General features: G+C 40.6%; 1 long non-coding RNA gene across 1 annotated transcript; it reads left to right on the top strand.

The window, feature by feature from the left end:
- Positions 1 to 8,967: 8,967 nt before the first annotated feature.
- Positions 8,968 to 10,583, top strand: LOC130718179 (uncharacterized). The gene is made up of 3 exons (XR_009012535.1): positions 8,968 to 9,175; positions 9,423 to 9,480; positions 10,265 to 10,583. It is a non-coding gene; the product is annotated as an uncharacterized LOC130718179 (long non-coding RNA).
- Positions 10,584 to 12,443: the final 1,860 nt, after the last annotated feature.

Genomic DNA, 12,443 nt, shown 5'->3' with positions numbered 1-12,443 from the left:
GGGACAAGCCCCCCGCACCCCCAAACCCTAATCGCCCCCCAACATGGGTCTGCTACGCAGACCCCGACCCACTGTCCCAATGACACTGCCTATGAGCCATACTCAACAATTTATATGGTTTTCTTCCCTTTATTTTCTTGTCTTTTGTTAAGTTTTTCTAAGGTTTTTAGTTCTTAATTAGAGTTCTTAGTTACATTTAAGTCTTTTTATTTTTAGAGTCATCATTTGCGTAACAGTCCCATTTGAGTCTTTAATGGCATGTTTAGTCATTAGGATTGAGTCTTTTTGCATTGCAATCCTTGGTCTAGCACGATAGAGGAATTAAGGGCAAAATGAGAAATATGTAATTCTAACATGTGCTAGTGTGCAGCTGAAATTCGATGGCTTGACGTGCACCATTTGATGTTTTGTGGTTAGATGTTGTGTTTGATGAAATCATTTAGTGTGTAGCCAAGGTATTAATAGACACATTTGCATGCATGTGTGTGTAGAAGTGGCACGCACGTGCGTGCCTACTCACATTATTTTTCCTATAAATTAAAATCTTGTAATTTAGTTTGTTATCTTAGTTCTTCTGAACAATAGCTTGTGTAAGGTGTTCTGGAGCATTTCCAAGGCTTCTTCTCATGTTAGAATAGTGTTATCCTTAGCCGTACTTGGCTAATTTCCTTTAGCACTTGGGATGTGAATCCTTAACTTGTTTATGTTTTAGTTTCTGAGTATATATGGAATAAAGATTTTCTTCTATGAGTTCATGTTCCATGTTTCAATATTAGCTTGAGTGTAGAAATGGAAGTTTGGTGTAGAATGGGGGACCTGAGATAGGATTGATTAGGGCATGCGCCTTAGGAATAAGGGTGGAACTAGTAGTTAGTGGCTTGATTATAAGATCTTCATCTTCAATTAAATTATTCAAATGTACATGAGGAATCAGACTAATGAGATTTACTAGAAAACTTTATTTGACTTGAGGAATCAACACTTAAAGAACTAGGCTGTATCAACCATAAAATGAACTCCTTGAAATTCATATACTCTCTTTTATGCATAACTTGTTTTGGTGAAGCTAAACCCAAGTGCTTGTCTTTAACATTATTTCCTCTTTGCTTTTGAAAATTAAGCTCTCTACCAATCAAATTTATAATTGTCTTTTACTTTCTTGTGCTCTAAACACAACTTCTTCATTGGGTGAATTGGTATTCCCTCAATCCTTGTGGTTCGACAACCTTTTATATTACTTCGAGTGTACCGTATACTTGCGGATAGCGTATCAATGTTAAAGGCAATGATTGGTTAAAATTGATACTCATTCGAGTATAAAATATATTTCTGAATTCTTATTAGTTCCTTAGTTAAATCAAAATCTGTTAAGTGTTGGATAAATGCTGGAAAAACACTACACTTTACATATATTTGATCCTAATGATCGAAAACTAATGAGTATTAAAATGAGAATTTTTTTTTATAGAGTGGAAACATACTGCAATGCATGCTTCTTCAAGTGAAGTAAAGACCTCAATAAAGGAGAAGCTTGGAGTAGACAATCTCCAGCACCATTACACCAAAAATTTGAAAATGAAGAAAATTCGAGCAAGGATCCTGATTTTTCGATTAGTAGAATCGGACTGCTTGCTCAAGGTTATGAAAAGTGCAATGTTGATGCAATTGAACCTTCAAGTTATGTAAAATCTGCAATCTGCAATCATAGATGGTTGGAGAGTTGTTATGCAGTATGAGACAAAAATGATAAAGAAAAATAAAACTTTGCAACTTGAAGACAAGTCAAGTCATCAAGGATTAAGCAGGTTTATAGAAACAAATTGAATTTTGATGGTTCTATGAACAAATTTTAGGCAGGATTGGTTGATAAAGACTATTATCAAAGGCATGGAGTTGTTATAATACTTTTTCCTCTTTGGCAAGTCATGAAGTTGAGAAGTCAAAGCAAGCTTAGAGTCTCTAAGAAAAATCTAGAGGAGTATTAGTGTTGAGTCTTTTCCTTATATTACATAGGTTAAGTCTATTAAAAGGTTTTTTGGTATAGTGTAATGATGATATGCAGAATTTCATTAAATAGGGTGCTTATTTAAGCTGTTTTACTTTTCTGATTTTCAAGAAACAATGTGATGTTAAGTCGTAGCAGAATTCTTATTTTCACTCTTTGTATTTTGTATAAGTAAGTCTTTCAACAAATGAAATATTACGCTGCTTTAATTACTTTTACCGCATTAAACCCTAAAAACCAACAATAATGTTCGCGATGTTTATCAAGAAGAATTATGTTTCAAGTATTTTGGGAGACATGCAAGATATGTATAAATTAGACTCTAAATCTATTCACACTTGTCACTTTAATTTTTATTTAAAAATTCAATTTTCATGTATAATTCTTAGTTAAACACATGTTAGATAAAATAGGAGTATGGATTGAATTAAGCCAAAGTAACACCCCTAGGGAGGCCCATGAGGATTGAGCATGCCAGATTTCCTCTAATCCAAAGAAGCCAAAATGAGTTTTTGCAAAAGAACAGGGAACCAGGGGGCTCCAGGGAGCGGAAGAGACCGAAGGTGAGGAAGGTGTGGAAAGCTACTGGTCAAAGAAGGGGGATTCAAGAAGACATTGATCTGATCTTCCAAATCAGAGAAGAGGTCTGGGGCATTACGGAAGCGACGATCATCGGATCCCTGCGTGGATTCCAGGATGCTGAATCCATCCAACAATTCCTTACAGCCAAAGGCCACAGCCACATCAAAGTGGTGCCATTCGGAGCGAAGGAGGTGGCCTTGATCTTCCCCACGAATGAAAGTATGCTAGCCTTTATGGCCCTAGATGGGGGGTTCATAGAATCCAAATTTGATTTACTATCCACAGCCCACCCACTAGTGACCCCTGTGCGACATTTCCTCTGGATTAACCTGAAAAACATTCCAATAGGGGCCTGGAACGAAGATTTCTTCCGAGCCATTGTTGGATCGATGGGGACGTTCGTGCGTACGGATGAGGCAACGAGAAATATGGACCGTCTTGATGTTGCTAGAATCCTAATCTCTTCATCCTCCCCAAACGTAGTGGGTAAAACGATCAAAGCCAAAATCAATGGTGAGGTGCTGAATATCTGGGTTGAGGAAGCTCCATACCCCCTGTCAGATCTTAACTCGAAGCCGGAGGAGCCCAGTGATTCACTTTTGTCTAGATTCACGTCCCAAACTGCAAAAGAGGAGGTCTCGCGGCTCTCAAATGATACAGTGGTGGAGGAATCGGAATTTTCAAAGGCGTCCGCCGCCGAAGAAGTGGCCGGAGACAAGGGAGAAGACGACGAAGGCAGTTGGGTCAATGCCCAAGAGGGACAGTCTGACACGGTGGTTTGCTCTGACCTTACTAGCACCTCTTTTAGCCCACATTTCAAATCTCTCCATGAAATACAGGTTGGGTTCGCTCCCTTTGGGTAAATTGAGCCAACACTCTCTGTGGTGGTGAAAGACACACTTATTAGGGTGGTTAGTGGGGGATTAAGACGACTTTTCAATCGAATCTTCGTGGACTTTTTCATGGGTCAGATCTTTGACTACTGTTTTAGGTCAATGAGTTTCTCCCGCCCGCGGAAAGGCGATCCATTAATAAGGACTGGCCGACCCATGATGAGTCTTTTTTGGAGGATTTGGGCTCCGGACTGGTGGAAATCAAAGTTCACTGTGGAGAAATCCTAGTGTGCCAAGGGTCAGGAACCGCACAAGTCTTTTCCTTACCTGACTCTTCCACCTTGGTGAGTCCTTCTGAAACCTTGACGAAGAGACCTCGTGGTCGCCCCAGAAAAATCCCAAAGAGAGGCAGGAAGAGAATTCTTCCTGTGGGGAACTATCGTGGGGAGCTTGCAGCCGCAGAGGAAGAAGCTGACCAGCTGTTGACTTTACAAGAAGTACCAATTACCTCTGATACTACCACTGCTGAGCTTTCGATTCCAGATAGGCACGGCAGGCCCTGGAGCTGGGGCTTTCTCTTGGTGTCGTCCTAGAGTGCCCTACAGAGGTTGTAGTGGAAACACTGGTCGACCAAATTTCTTCTCACTGAAAGCACAATTAGCTGGGTGTGTGCCGGTGGCATGGGACGAAAATGGGTCTCATGGAACGTTAGAGGGATGGGATCAACTACAAAGAGAGAGGTGATGCATCAGATCCTAGAGAGGGTTAAGCCAGAGGTAGTGTTACTACAGGAATCCAAACTAACAGAGGATAAAGCGGACATCCTATTGAGATGGGCAAATGCCCTACACCTTGAAATCGAGCATGTCCCTTCTGAAGGAGCCTTAGGGGGATTGGTGACCTTGTGGAAAGGAACAAATTTGAAGCTGCTAAGGGCGGCCAAGAGCCAGAGATTTCTTTTGACTGAATTCCAGCTGATTCCTGGGAATGAAACCTACTCAGTTGTTAATTGTCTACGGACCTAATGAGGAGTCATTGAGGTATGCTTTCTTCACCGAACTTGAGGTCGTTGTCGCTGTTTCCATGGGAGCCTTATCATAGGGGGGGAACTTTAACATTATCCTGAATGATGGGGAAAGGAAAAGTGTTGGGTCAGATGTGAGAGGGAACGCTGACTTCAGAGTATTTGTTGAAAACCTCCATCTCATTGATCTACCCCTCCAAAGGGGCGATTTTACTTGGTACAACACGAGGAATGGCGGTCTCTGGAGCAAGCTAGACTGATGGTTGATGACAGAGGAGTGCCTCCTGTTTTTCAATGGGGCAAATCAAACGGCGGAAGATTGTGGCTTCTCCGACCACCGAGCCATTACCATATCGTGGGGGACAAGAGACTTTGGCCCCAAGCCTTTTTGCTTTTACAATTATTGGCTCATGGAAGATGGCTTCAAACAACTAGTGGAGGAATGGTGGGGATCAATGCTGGTTGAAGGGTGGGGAGGGTATGTGATGCAGAAGAAACTGAAAGGCTTGAGGGAAAAGATCCGGGAGTAGAGGAGAAACAGATGCCCGTGAGGATCCTCCAAAATCAAAATCTTAGAAGAGCAACTGAAAGATGTGATTGAAAATATGGAGCAAGACGGTGCTGATGAGGAATCTCGTAAGCTTAGACTCGAGGTGCTGAATAACTTGTGGAAAGAATACAGATTAGAAGAACGCATGTGGCTCCAAAAATCACGTGTAAGATGGCTTCGTGGGGGAGACAAGAACACTTCTTTCTTCCACCGTACCTGCAAAGTCAGACAAGCTCAAAGGAACTTAAAAAATTTAAGCTTCAATGGGGCTGTTCTGGAGGAACCGAGAGCCATCAAAGAAGCAGTTTTTTCTCATTTTCAATCCTTCTTCAAGAGAGATAGACGTTTCAAGGCTAAATTAGCTTGCCACAATCTTCCAAAAATCTCTGCAGCAAACAAAGCCATGTTAGAAGAGCCCTTCTCAGTATCTGAAATTTGGGAGACTCTTAAGGAGTGTGAGGGTAACCGTGCCCCTGGCCCAGATGGCTTCAATATGGGGTTTTTCAAGGAATTCTGGAACTTGGTTAAGGATGATATAGTGAGAGTCTTTCAGGAGTTTCATTCCCAGGGGAAGCTGGTGAGAGGGTTAAACACGACCTTTATTGCTTTAATCCCCAAATCTCATGACCCTAGCTCCTTATCCGAATTTCGTCCCATAAGCCTCATAGGGAGTATATATAAGCTGATAGCAAAAGTTTTGGCCAACCGTCTGCAGAGAATCATGCCCATAATCCTAACTTCAAATCAATTCGACTTTACCCATGGAAGGAAAATTCAGGATTGTATTCTTGTGGCTAATGAAGTTGTTCATTCAATGAAGAAAAGGAGAGATGGAGGTATTCTTCTTAAACTCGACTTTGCCAAAGCCTACGATAATATCGATTGGGACTTTCTTTTGGAGCTATTGAAGTCTATGGATTTTGGATCAAAATGGGTCGCTTGGATTCAAGCATGTATATCAACGGCGTCACTGGTTGTTCTGGTAAACGGATCCCCTACGGATTTCTTTGAGATTGAGAAGGGTCTCCGCCAAGGGGATCCACTCTCCCCTCTCTTGTTCAATATCTGCGTCAATGGGTTATCATGCTTACTAAATCAACTACTGGAAGTCGATCAACCTTGTGGTTTTAGAATTGGAAACAGTCTCAGCATTAACCATCTTCAATTCGCGGATGACACATTGATTTTCTGTGAAAATGATGCTAGCCAAGTGGAGCGGTTGGGGGGGGGTCTTGATTTGTTCCTGGCAATCTCAAGCCTTAAGGTTGATTATTCTAAATCCCTTCTCATGGGATGCAATGTTGCACCCTCAGATTTACTGATTCTGGCCAATAAACTGGATGTGGAAGTTGGGACCCTTCCAATTCAATATTTGGGGGCGCCCCTCGGTGGAAACCCAAGGAAGAAAGATTTATGGAATCCGTGCATCCAGAAGTTGAGACTGAAAGTCAGCTCCTGGAATTCGAGATTTCTATCTCTGAGTGGTAGGATGATCCTGCTGAAATCTGTATTAAGCGCGATCCCTATTTTTCTTATGTCAAGATTTCTGTCCCCGGTGGGAGTTATCGGCGAGATGGAGAAAATTCTGCGAGGATTTCTATGGAGCAACAATGAGGGGACTAGGAGAATTCACTGGTTCGCCTGGGAACAGGTTTGCAAAGGGGCTAATCTAGGAGGGCTCGGTTTGGGGTTCTTAAGCTGGCAGAATAAAGCACTTCTTCTAAAATGGCATTGGCGGTTTGGTAATGAAAGGAATTCCTTGTGGAGAAGGGTAATTAACACCAAATACGGATTTGATCATAGGTGTATATTAGCCTTTAAGGAGCAGGATAAAATAAAAAACCTCTCACCTTACCTTCAAGACATATTCAAGGTGGTTCTTGAAGATACGATGCTTGCAAGGGCTTTCAGAGAAGGCTGCTTTTGTCTATTGGGTACGAGCCTGAGCATTCGGTTTTGGTTGGACTCTTGGGCTGGATTGGACCCTTTACATATCCAATTCCCTCGATTTTTTGCTCTGGCCTCCAACAAAAATTGCAGGGTTAGTGATAGTGGCACCTTTGTTAATGGTGGCTGGACCTGGAACGTGCCTTTTCGACGCCAGCTGCTGGGTTGAGAGCAAGATTTATACCAGAAGCTTGAGGAAGTCATCACAAAGGTAATCCCAAGCCAGGGTGAGGATGCCCTGATCTGGATAGGTGATTCGACTAGGCATTTCTCGGTTAAGTCCATCCTCACGGCAGTTGAAGCAAGGATCTTTGAGGCTCCGGCCTGGTCTATACCCTCAATTATTCGCAAGGTAGCACCCCCAAAGGTCACCCAATTTCTCTGGCAAGTTTTAAATAACAGGATTGCAACCAAGGAAAACATGCTGACCCGGGGAATTAATATTGAAGACGGGGGCCTGTGTTGCTTCTGTGGTTTAGAGATTGAATCAACGTCCCACTCGATGCTACATTGTGTCGTCCCTATGCAGTTGCTTAACGCGGTGATGCAACGCGAAGGCTTGATTTGGTGTTGTCCCAATGGCGTTCTGGATCTTATGTTGGAATGGGACCAACTAAGAAAGGGTACTGATAGGCTACTCTGGGATCTCATTCCCTTCTCCCTTTTCTGGTCAATTTGGCTATCAAGGAATCAGGTATCTTTCAAAAACCAATCCTTCTCTTTTGACTCTATCTGGGATATTCACTTGTCCAGAATTTGCGCATGGGTTCAAAGTTGGTGGAAGGAATGACCTTATTCTTCCTACGACTTCGCGCAATTCTTTAGCGAGATTAAAACTCATCAATCCTCTCCTCGAATCTGTAGTAGCGAGTGGTCTCCACCCCCACCCGATTTGGTTAAATTCAATGTTGATGGCTTTTCGTTGGGCAACCCTGGATCGAGCGGTGTGGGTGGAGTACTCAGAAACCATAACAAGGATTTCTTGGGGATTTTCTTGGAAGCGATCCCAGATAGCTGGGCCTACGAAGCTGAAGTTCTGGTGTTTTGTAAACTTCACTCCTTCCGGAACGTGCTCATTGAAAGCGACTCCACTTTGGCGGTTGGGTGGTTAATAATAGCTCTAACCGGCCCTAGAAACTGGTCAACGCCCTCAACCAAATTGATACTCTCATGGTTGAGGTGGAGTGCTCGGGTGTCGGCCATATCTACAGAGAAGCTAATTCAATTGCCGATGAATTAGCGAAATCAGACCGTTCAAGGGTAATCCCACTGTGTGTCCTATACTCCTATTCTAGATTTTCATCCATGTCGGCCTTGCTTCATTAGTTTGCTCTTTCTTTTGCTTTCCCTTCCCTCTAAACTGAGTTATTGCTCATTTGCCTACTTGAGAGGGTTGGTCTCAAGGTCTCTATTATTATTTTATATATATCATTTTCAAAAAAAAAAAGTAACACCCCTATAAAGATGATTGTCTCATTGCATAATTCTTTCAGATGTTCATTGAACTTTATATTAATTCTTTTATTATTTATTTTTTGTGACCGACCATAGCCATTGATTTGAAATGCTACAGAAATCTGTTGAGAAGGCGGGGCATATATAAAGGAAGAAAAACAAAGTGGAACAAGTACCTAAGTTCCCCCTACTAGCTAATGGACCTCATTGTTAACACTGATATTGTGTATTCATACATCACTTCATTCACTTGTACCAAATGAGTGCATGATAATAAAGTAAACCAGTGTTAGATAGTTCGGCTTATTAATTAAGAGTTGATATTTGGATGGTATGTATAGAAAAGAAATTGGTAGGAAAGACCTACATATTTAATATAAGATCTCAGAGTCTCAAACGAATTAGTCTAATAACTGACAATCTAGGATACATTGTTGAAAAAAAATGATAGAACTAAAAAATAAAAAGATAAAATAAAAATAAAGAAGGAACAACAGAAAGTATAAATGGAAAAGGACAAGGGAGGGAAAGATCTCGTTCTTTGAAGATATTCAATTTATGGGGTGATAGGAATCTAATATGTTCCAAGCACTTGCAGACAAATCCGTTTCAGAGGATCAATAAAGAAAATTACCCTTTATGTGTAATGGAAAGAGAAATTGAGCAATGAAGTGTCCCTAGAGTCACAATAGCTAGCTCTCCTTATTACCCTGCACCTTCATCCCCTTCTAATAATCTCTCCAAAGTCATGATCCTATCCTTGAGGGAGTTTGAAAAAGGTGAGAAAAAGACATGGTCTTCCAGGTAGACTATTTTTCAAAGCTACCAAAACCATTACTTGATGCCAAATTTTACCAACTCAAAAGCTGCTTGGCTGGTTTTAAAGTGGAAACTGTAGCCTATGGAAACTAAGAGGCCCCCTTTTGTCTTTTTGGTGAAAAACTGGGGATATGGGGTTAGGGGACTTTCTTTCTTTCATCTTACTGTATATATGGTCCTCAAATTCCTCTTTGCTATCCATTTCAGATCACTTCATGTGGAAGCAAGCATCACAGATTCACATATGATGAATGAAGATCTATTGGTTAGCTCTACTAATCTTACTACCATCTTCTGTGTTGTGGTTATTGGTCAAGGAAGTAGCAATAATGAGTAATTATTTACTCATTTTTGGTATTTTGTTATTTGTTTATTAGCATACTTTGTGTGCCTGGCTCCCTGTATGCCATTTGTAGAGCACATCACCACGGTGATGGCCTAATGAATGGCGTACAAGGAGCCAAGCATGCTGTGTGTTGCTATTTAGCTTCTACAAATTTCTTATTGAATGTTCTCTTAATTCAGTTTTAATCTTCTTTTGATCTTTTTGCTTGTTTCTACTTGCCTTTTGTTAGCTGAGATTGTGGAGCATGCAGTGTTGTTAAAGCTGTCCGAATCTCCTTGCTTTTGATGTCTATTTAGTTGTTTATTAATTTGTTAATATGCTCAAATTAATTTGTTTGTCTGATGGATCGGAGCTTCTAAGTCCAAAGTTAATGCATTATGCAGTAGTTATTGTTATAAGAAAAAAATTATGTTTGTTTTTTTAAGACTTGTGTAATAATTTTTAGGCTTTTTTTATCATTAATCAAGAAAAACATGGTTCACAAGTTAAAATGACTTCTCAACAAACAAGTTTTAAAACATAAAGAAGCATATTATAAATAACTCTACAACTAAGTGTAGAAACATGGTTCATAAAGGGACCTTAATTAATAAAAAATTAGGAAAATTATATCAGACGATAATGTAATATTTCTGATTATCACATTTCTGTTTATCTGTTGTTTATATATTTTATTATTTTCCTCCTTTTCTTGTCAATTCAGAGGCTAATGGACTGCAGAGTCGTCCATCCAGTAAGAATCTTTGTTACGTTCAAGTGGCGTTCAAGGTTCAAGTGGGCGTAGTCACCAATCATTTTCGCAATATGTATTGTCATTTTTATTGTAATTGAGTAGTTAACATCTTTGCGTCACTCACATTTGTTTACGTCGATACTGTACTACTGGTCAGTACTTCAATCAAATAGAGGTACTAATAAAGTATAATAAAACTAGTTAATCGATGACTCGATTATTAGTAGTGCGTATGGAAAAGAATTTGTAATCTCTAAATGTCAATGTTATTACTTATTAGTTTCATTTAGTGACGAAACTTGTAAGAAAAGTTTGAAGGGGCTAAGAGTATATTTATTTCAATACATATATAAACTAAAATAGATATATAATATTTTAACTTAATTTGAATAGGTTGCCTATTAGCCTTTTTAAGTACACGTGTTAAACAGTTCTACATGGCTCGATTAAGTACCCTTAATTTAAGTTAAATATTTAAGAGTTTTAGACTTCTAGCTAGTCATTAAGTGAAAAGATTAATTGCCCTTTAAGTTAAATAATTTGATAACTAATTTATTACACACGTATTAAAGATAAAAGTTGCAATTGTAGAATTTTAACAATAAAGTTGTAAGATTGGATACTCTCACCACAAATTGTGTGTGAGATAGACAATGTTATTTATAATAGAAAATTACAGAATATGCTAAGGAATATTCTGAGGCATATTACAAAATATAACAAATAATAATAAAGGAATATCCTGTAGGATAATATGACTATTCATCTCTAACACCCCCCTTCAAGCTTAGTGTTGGATTAAGACCAACTCGAAGCTTGGATCGAAAAAGCTCAAACAACGGACGAGGCAATGCCTTAGTGAAAATATCAGCAAGCTGGAGAGAGGTAGGCACATGGCGAACAGCTAAACGGCCAGAAGCAACCAGCTCACGAACGAAGTGACAATCCAAGTCAATGTGTTTGGCATGCTTATGAGCAACAGGATTCTGAGCCATAAACAAGGCGCTTTGGTTGTCACTGAGTAGAAGAGGAGACGCTGATAACCGAACACGAAGCTCATGGAGAAGATTAAGCAACCAAACGAGCTCGGAAGCAGTATTAGCCATAGCTCGATACTCAGATTCACAACTAGAGCGAGCAACAGTGGGTTGTTTCTTGGCACTCCAAGACAATAGATTATCACCAAGAAAAATAGCGTAGCCATAAGTAGAGCGGCGAGTGTCCGTGCAGCGAGCCCAATCAGCATCACTATAGCCAAGGACAGCGGGGGAAGAGGTACGACGAAACGTAAGACCAAAATGTTGCGTGCCACAGACATAACGAAAAATGCGTTTGACAGCCTGAAAATGATCCATAGTCGGAGCCTGAAGGAACTGACTAACCGTGTTAACAGCATATGACAAGTCAGGACGAGTAATAGTCAAGTACTGCAAGGCCCCAACCAAAGAGCGATAATGCGTAGGATCTGAGTAAGCTTCACCAGAACTGACAAGATGGGAACCAGCAGCCAAGGGCGTCGAAACATGGCTGGCCTCAAGCATCAGAGCACGAGAAAGCAAATCATGTGCATATTTGGCCTGTCCCAAGAACAAACCATCAGGAGTATAAGTGATCTCAAGACCAAGGAAGTAGCCAAGCTTACCCAGATATTTAATGGCGAACTCAGCATTAAGGCGAGCAATAAACTGAGTCAGAAGAGAGGGATCACTACCAGTAAGAATGATGTCATCCACATACACAAGAAGATAAAGCGTAGTATGTCCTTTGTAGAAAAAGAACAAGGATGGATCAGCCCGACTACACGAAAAACCATTACGCAGCAGAAAGGAGCTTAAGCGCTGAAACCAAGCACGAGGCGCCTGTTTGAGGCCGTAGAGAGCCTTGTTCAACCGACACACATGAGCGGGGAAACGAGGATCAACAAATCCAGGAGGATGTTTCATATAAACAGTTTCAGTGAGATGACCATGAAGGAAAGCATTTTTGACATCCAACTGATGAAGCTGCCAATCATTAAGCACGGCAAGAGGTAAAATAAGGCGTACAGTAGTAGCTTTGACAACAGGACTGAAAGTAAGAGAGTAATCGAACCCTGGAATCTGCGTGAAACCCTGAGCCACCAAACGCGCTTTTAAGCGCTCAACAGTGT

Source organism: Lotus japonicus, chromosome 5, assembly GCF_012489685.1.
Source record: "Lotus japonicus ecotype B-129 chromosome 5, LjGifu_v1.2".
NCBI classification, from domain to species: domain Eukaryota; kingdom Viridiplantae; phylum Streptophyta; class Magnoliopsida; order Fabales; family Fabaceae; genus Lotus; species Lotus japonicus.
The sequence above is the reverse complement of the archived record's forward strand: the minus strand, read 5'-3'. Positions and strand labels throughout refer to the sequence as shown.